This window comes from Antechinus flavipes, chromosome 3, assembly GCF_016432865.1.
Source record: "Antechinus flavipes isolate AdamAnt ecotype Samford, QLD, Australia chromosome 3, AdamAnt_v2, whole genome shotgun sequence".
Classification (NCBI taxonomy): Eukaryota; Metazoa; Chordata; class Mammalia; order Dasyuromorphia; family Dasyuridae; genus Antechinus; species Antechinus flavipes.
Genome location: NC_067400.1, coordinates 521,696,116 through 521,702,555, shown reverse-complemented (window position 1 = coordinate 521,702,555; position 6,440 = coordinate 521,696,116). Strand labels below are relative to the sequence as shown.

General features: G+C 49.5%; 1 protein-coding gene across 1 annotated transcript in view; it reads left to right on the top strand.

Annotated features, from left to right (window-relative positions):
• The first annotated feature begins 2,365 nt into the window (after positions 1-2,365).
• The window catches only part of RELT (RELT TNF receptor), a 51,044-nt gene continuing 46,969 nt past the window's right edge, over positions 2,366-6,440 (top strand). The window contains exon 1 of the mRNA XM_051987161.1: positions 2,366-2,549. The gene's annotated coding sequence lies outside the window, so the exon portion shown is untranslated. The remainder of the gene's footprint in view (positions 2,550-6,440) is intronic.

Sequence of the window (6,440 nt, the reverse complement as noted above, 5' to 3'; positions counted from 1 at the left end):
AATTGGTGGATTCCAGTATTTTGCTCAGACCAGTCTGGGAAAATGTGGATTCTGATTCTCTCTTTTGTTTGTCTCTCTAATTGTTCTATTTGATCCATTTGTCATTATAATCTTCATTTTCTCATTGTTAACCAAAAAGAGTTGATTTTCCTCCACTCTTTCTAGGGCATATAAGCATTGAGTGGATTGGTCTTTGGTCAAAGAGAGACAGCCAAATGAACATCTTTTTATGAATATTTTGCTAGCATTAATAAAAAGATCAATAAATTAGTAAAATAATTACCCAGCAACTATACCTGTCAAACTCTTCATATGTCTGTCTCTGTCTCTGTCTGTCTCTCTCACACACATATGTATGTTCTTTGTGAATCATTGTTTGCTGGTTTTCTCCATCAGAATGCAAGCACCTTGAAGGCCACCTGGACCAAGTTTTTTGGCTTTTCTTTGGTATGCCCAGGGCTTAACACAGTACCTCCAATATAGTAGGTGCTTAATAAAAGCTTATTGGCTAATTGTGGATGATTCTGTCTATTCTGATTCCAAGATTTCATTTTCATTCTCTATTCTTCTGAATCTACTGTTGTCTCATCATTGAGACCCCACAGAGCTGAACTGCTTAACCTACCTCCTCCCCCCCCAGCCCCCCAACCTTCGATCTCTTTCCTGAAAGTCACAAAAGCAGCCAGAGTCTTCTCAACTCTGGGAGAAAATGGTGAAAATTAGGGTGGGGATGGGAGTAGAGGGGAATTCGAGCCCCCCAGGGCCAAGAAGGAAGTACTAATTTGGTTTCTTCCTGACTGGGAGAGTATTCTGCAGGTGAAGTTGATAGTGAGAGACAACTGCATCAGGCGGAATACCGAAGAATTGTAGAACCAGACCTGAACCCCTGGACAACCAGAGGGAGGACAAACTCAGACCTCAACTCAAGAAAGTAAGTGTAACTCCAGTGTTCTATCAGACTCTGGATTAGATTTTGGTTTTGTTTTATCAGAACTATCTTGACCAAACAGATTAAATATGAGGAAGTGATTCTTCAGAATTGCCACACACACACACACACACACACACACACACACACACACACACACAAGAGGGGGGTTGCTATTGAGCTGGTCCCCTACATTCAGGGACCTTTTTCATCCCCCAAAGCAGAAAGAGAGCCTCTGCCCCAAAGGCATCACTGGGAGGCTTTGATTTAGGAAAGCACCTGTGGTAGTTGTGATCCTGGGGCTGAGCCCAGCGTAGGGAAATGGAAACTCCCTTTCTGTCCCCAGGCTGATATCCTATTCCCAGATAGAATCTCCTTTTCCCTAGGAACCCAGCTTCATGATCAATCAGGTTCCAGCTCCCTACCTCCTAAATCCTTTCTCCAGTTCAGGTTGCTCCTTTTGTTTTCAATTTCATCCCCTTTGGCAATCAGGCTAATTTATAAAATCAGGTATCCCCACCCAGGCCAATTTGTCTTCCCAAACCACAAACTCTTTTTCCTAAGCAGGTCGTCTCTCTGCTTCCGCCCTCTTACCTCTCTGGGAAGCCCTCTCTGAGCAGCCACCTTAGTCCAAAGTAAACCCTCCCTTTTTTGGGTCCTAGGACATATCAAGAGAGTGGAATGGTACGAAGTGGACTAGAAGGAAGTCCCCAGGGTGAGGCAAAGAGCTCCACCATAGTGCAAAGGGGCAAAACCCCGTTCTCTAAAACACCGCAGATTTGGAAGGAAGGTCTGGTGTCAGGAAGATCTGAGTTCAAATGTAGCCGTAGACATTTACTAGCTAAGGACTCTGGACATGTCACTTAGCCCTATTTGCCTCAGTTTACCCATCTGTAAAAAGTGCTGGAGAAGGAAATGACGAACCACTTCAGTATCTCTGCCAAGAAAACACCAAAGAGTGGGATGCGACAGAAATGACTGAATAACCACGAACTGGAAGGAACCTCGGAAGACCATTGACTAGAATCCCCGGAGTCCGGGAGAAGGGATTTCCACCCGAGAGGCTGGGACTCCAAGCCGGCTTTCCCGGCGCCCAGACTTGGACAGAGAGCAAAGGTTTCTGCTGCGGCCCACTCTTCCTCCCTGGCCTACCCCTGCTCCAAGGACGGCTTCCCCTTCCAATTCCGCACCCCGCTCTGGTCACCGGGCGGGAGGGGCTGCCTTTTCCCAGTGGCCCAGGAGATGGTGCAGCGGAGTAATACGTGCAGCCTCTACTTCGGGGCCAGGAGCAGCCCGCAGCGGGGAGAGAGCAGAGGGTAGTGGGGGGAATCTTTGTGATGTCACAGACTAGACAGGAGCGGCGGGGAGGAAGGGGGGGCGGGGGAAGGGGAGGAGAAGGCAAGCCGGCACTTGTGACGTAGAGTGTGGGCGGGGCTCCGGGGCCGAATTGTTACTTTGTGCGCTGCGGGCGATTCATTCAAAAGGAGTACGCTGAGCCGGCGGGCGTCTGTTCCCCGGCGCGGAGTGGAGTAGGGGGTGGGGGGTCTTGTCGGCAGATGCGCCCTGGCTCCGAGGACGGGCGGAGGGAGCCGGAGCCTTGCTCCGCAGCCCGGGCGGCCAGGTAAGGAGCTAGCCCTCCGTCCCAGCTGGGTTTGCTGCGGCCACTGACCTTCAGTGCGTCTCGGCGGGCTGCAGGCGCATCCTGCTCTACCCCCGCGGGCAGCCGGGCCGTCTGGCCAGAGCCCGAGAGCTGGCTTTGGCCTCTCCCGGGGAGCCCGGCCTTGGCCAGCCATGAAGGGCCGGGAGCCCGTCGGTGCGTGTCCCACTCTGCGTCTGGATCTGGGGAGGGGCTGGCGCACTCTTGAGGGCCAGAGGGAAGACGGTGCAGGATACCGTTGCCAACGTGTGAGAGCCCTTTCCTTTGGGCATCTTTCCCCTGCCCTGTCCTGGCTCTGGGACCTGTGGCACAGCCCCCTTCCGCCCGGATATCTGATGTTCCCCCAGTCTCCTCTCAGTCAGTACCTTTAGCCTCTTCTCTACCCTGCACATCCAGCATGGGGAACCCCAGTTTCCTGCATCCGAAGATGCAAACTCTGTCCTCCTAGGTTCTAGGCTTCTCTTTTTCCTGGATCTTGTTTCCCTTCTCTTTCTTCTCGACTTCGATTTCCTCAACCTCTTGTATTCTCATTTTTAACACCGCGCTCGCACACCCACAGAGCCGCCCCCAGTCAATCAAGGCTCTCGCCCCATATTTCTAAGATCTTTCACTTCCTCTTTCTGGATCCTCCTCGTCCTCGGACTTCTGATAACACAGAACCCCTTATCTGTGTCCTTAGACGGCTGTTGGAACCCTTCCCCAAGACTCCTTGTCTCCTCAGCTCTTTCTCAGTCCCCCCGGCCTACAGCCCATTTATTCAATGAAGAAACCTTGACTTTCGGAGCACTCCACTTTATTATCTATCCCCTTCCCCATTCTCTAGACCGCAACTCTGAACTCCTGTGTTCAGGCCCTCACTCCTCACTCACCAATCTGTGTTTCCCAAGTCTCTGCCTGTACTGCTTTAACCCCAAATTTCTTTCTCCCGAGTTTTCGCTAATTTAGCCTTTCAATCTCTGGAGCAACCTAGCTCCCGTCCCCACCCCCTCCACAGACCCCATGCTCCTTCAGATTCTTAGCTATTCCAAACTTCCCCCACCTCACATACCCCTGTTCTCCCAACTCATTGTCTCTGTGCCCTCTAGCTCCTCTGGGGAAAGGAGGAGGGATTTGGGGCCCTAGTTTGAGAGGGAGGAAGCTGACAGTACCTACAAAAACTTGCTGTTTGGTGAATCACTTTAGGTCCTAAGCTTGGGGGTGGGGAGAGTGGGGAGGAAGAGGAGAATCCTTGCTGGGCAGGGAATGCTTGTATTCGGGACCTGCAGGATCCAGGCCACTGCTTTTGGAGCAGCGTCTTAATATCACTGGGAGGTTGGAAGGCCCCAGATCTGAGCTCTTTCAGTGTTGGAGTATGAGGACTGTCCCAGAACAACCTTCCTTCCTAAGCAGGTTGGGTTCCCAAGGGATATCTGGCCCTATTGGAGATTGCCCTCAATGAGGACAAGGCTCTGGTGAAGTGCCCACGATCGGGGAGTTAAGGCCTGACCATGTGAGAAGGGAAAGAGAGAAGGATGTCAGCTGCCTGGGCTTTCCCCCTCCCCAGGAAACTTTAGCCTAGAAACTCTGGGCCAGGTGACACTGTGTCTGTGTGTGGGAGGCACGCTGTGTGAATGTGAGAAAGGCACAAGAGTGCATGTGTGGTGAGGTGCTAGCACAGGTGACACTGTGTCACTGTGAGTAACAGACTGGGATCAGGGCTGGAGGTGGGAGGAAGAAGGGTAAGAAATTAGTGTGGAGCCTAGGGGAAGGGGCCATATGGTAAGTGGGAGCCCTGTCCTGAAACCTAATTAGACATAATTAGACCCTATTCCAATTGGAAAGTCTTAGCACCAGCCATTCAGAGGCTCCCAGTCTGAGGCTGAGATCTTTCCCTGAATAGGGTGTGTGGAGCCATTACTGGGCAGCGCTGAAATGAGAACTCTTCCTACCTGGAAGCTGCATTTCCTCTCCTACAAATCAAAAATCTGGAGAAAGTGGGGGAGAGGTTTGTTGATAACTCTAGTGGTAGATGCCTCCCCCCATCCCCAATTATTGAAGCTTACATAGAGAAATCAAACAGTTTTTTGGACTATGAGCCTGTAGGAGGGGAAGTCTAGTAGACAATCACTTATTAAGCTCTCTGTAAAAGGTACTAGTGCTAGGAATACACATAGAAGCAAAAAGAATAACAACCCCTGCCCTCAGGTAGCTTACTTTCTAATGGTAGAAGACTCCTTTTAAAAAATAAGCTGAAAAGGGGTTAAGTAGGTTGGGGGTAGGGAGTGCTGGTATAGAAAGTCTATGGAGACTAGAATACAGCCCTGAGAGGAATGAGCATATGGCTTGTATGGGCATTGTTCCAAAAAGAATCAGCCAATCTGAGGGAGAGACTGCAGGGCAGAGGTTTACTTCAGGCTGGAGGATCTTCCAGGGTGAAGAGATCTCAGTATTATGGTAGAAAAAGTCAGGAGAGACCTGACTTGGAATCCATTCCCTCCTTGTTCTCTGGGTGACCATGGACAATTTCTCTCTCCTATTTTCGGTTTTCTCTTCCGTAAAAAGAAGGAAGCTGAGCTACAGTGGCCCTTTCAACTCTGTTGTTCTATGTCCAAAGCTTCTTTCTAGCTCTAATGTGTTTTTTCCTAGGTTTCTTTCCCACCTCTGATATCCCGGTTTTATTTCCAAATCTCTTTTATATAATCACTGCCCTTTCAATATAGAAATGAAAATTTTAAGAGGAAACAATCAGTGTTAAATGACTTACCTAGGGTCACACAGCTAGTACACTCTGAAGCTGAATTTGAACTCAAGTGTTCCAGACTAAAGGGCCAGTGTCTATCCACTCTGCCTTTAGCTGTCTTTCAGTGCTTTCAAATGTATAAAGAGCACAACGATGCATTCTTTGCTGTAATAACTTTATTTTATGCAAATAAAGGTTTGAGAAATTTTGTGATTTGTTTTTGGTCCCATAGCTTGCCAGTAAGTGTTGGAGGTGGGATTTGAACTGCAGGGGGTCCTAACCCCACATAGAGTACTTTATGTCGGCACTATATTGCCTTGTGTTCAGTGGGTCTAAGAGTATAGGCTTTCTAGACTCCCAAGGGCTAACATTAGGCTGTAGGGGTCAAAGGACCTGGAGGCTCTTGAGGAAGCAGGGTAACCCCACAATCATCGATTATTGTTCCTCCTTTGGATCATCCTCCCCTCGGGGTCAGGTGGCTGCATTCCCTGAGTTTGCTTTCTTGGGGGCTGATCAAAACTACTGGGAGTCCCTGGGGATTGAGGCTAAGTTATTTTTGACTTGGGTAGAAACACAGAAATAGCTCCCTGGGTCCGGGAGAGCAAAGGGGCCTCCTCTTCTCCCAGCCAGGGACGGGCATCGGTTTTGATGGCTTCTTTCCCAGCTACCCAAGTTTAGGCCAAGTCTTCTTGGGAACATTGGCCCCTTAGGATGTTATCTGAGGAGGGGAAAGGCCTCCAAAGTGTCTTCCATTGAAGCAGGAGGATGGAGATTAAAATCAATTCAAAGATATTTAATAAGCTACTGGTGTGAACAGAGTCCTAGGGAAGATGGGGGAAAGGGTGAGGGGGGAGACCCTTAAGAGAAAAAATCTGGGGGAGGGGAATAGAGAGACTAACTTCCTGAACTCCCAGGAACCAGCTGTCCAAGACAGGCCCAGATTTGTGTCTGACAGGATCTACTCTTCATCAAATTCCTCTCTCTCTTGTGCCTGAGGATTCCCATGGCAATAACCACATCGCTTTCCTTCCCTGGTTTATCTCAGACTGAGAACAGGTCCTTTCTGTGTGTAGGACTTTAGGGTCAAACATTTCTGTTCAACTGATATTTATTAGGTGCCTACTTTGTGCAGAACG